Source organism: Asparagus officinalis, chromosome 10 (assembly GCF_001876935.1).
Source record: "Asparagus officinalis chromosome 10, Aspof.V1, whole genome shotgun sequence".
NCBI classification, from domain to species: Eukaryota; Viridiplantae; Streptophyta; class Magnoliopsida; order Asparagales; family Asparagaceae; genus Asparagus; species Asparagus officinalis.
In genome coordinates, this window is record NC_033803.1 from 4,062,163 (window position 1) to 4,063,101 (window position 939).

A 939-nucleotide genomic window follows, 5' to 3' on the forward strand; every position below is an offset into this window, starting at 1 on the left:
GAAGCAGAGCCCTGGTGTCCTGTCCTCAAAAAAAATTTTATCAAGAAATGTTCCAAACTGAAGGCATTGCACCCTCTGCCCCTCAGTCTCCAAGAATTGAACCTAGAAGATGTAGCACTTCCGTGGTAGCGGCTGTAGCACTTCCGTGGCCGGCTTATTTCAAAATCATGTTACATCTCTCGTATTTTGGAAAGTTACTGACTGTAAAGAGCTGGTGGGCATGCATGCGGAGGAAGAGTTTCAACATCTGCACTCCATTGAAGATCTAGTGACTGGGAAATGCCCTAAGCTGAAGATGTCTCCAGACACAATTGCCCCAACCTATTGTTTCCCCCTGTCATCACTCGATGACCTTTAATTTTAAGATTGCGGTGAATTGGACGGTATTTTTCCTACATTACTAACGCAAGGCGCCCTTACTTCTCTTAGAGGTATTGAGTTGTATGGTTGTAACCACATATCCTCCTTTCCCTCTGAAGAGGTGTGTAGAAGATTAACTTCACTGAGATGGTTGGAACTGGAAAGGTGTGGAGGGCTAACGTCAATCGAGAGTTTAAAGGCTCTTCCCCACCTCTATTGGCTAAATATTATCAACTGTCCCAAACTTGTGCAGTCAGCTGAACCAGTAACTTCAGAGCCATCAATTAAGGAGGAGGAGGATTTCACATTAACCATTGACGAACTTTATATTAATGACCCCTGTAGGCGTCAAAAATTACCTATGAGTTCCCGCACGCAGCTCAAGACAAAGAGAACATGATGAACGTCATCACCCAAGTCAAAGAAGATTATCTGACACCGATAAAATGCATGAAGCGAATCGGTAAAGCGCACAAGCCAACAAAGTGACGAAACACACGTAAAGGGGCAAAGCAAGCAAACCGAAGGAGATACAAATAGCCAAAAGGGTCAAAAAGACACAACAACAAACCAGAAGGC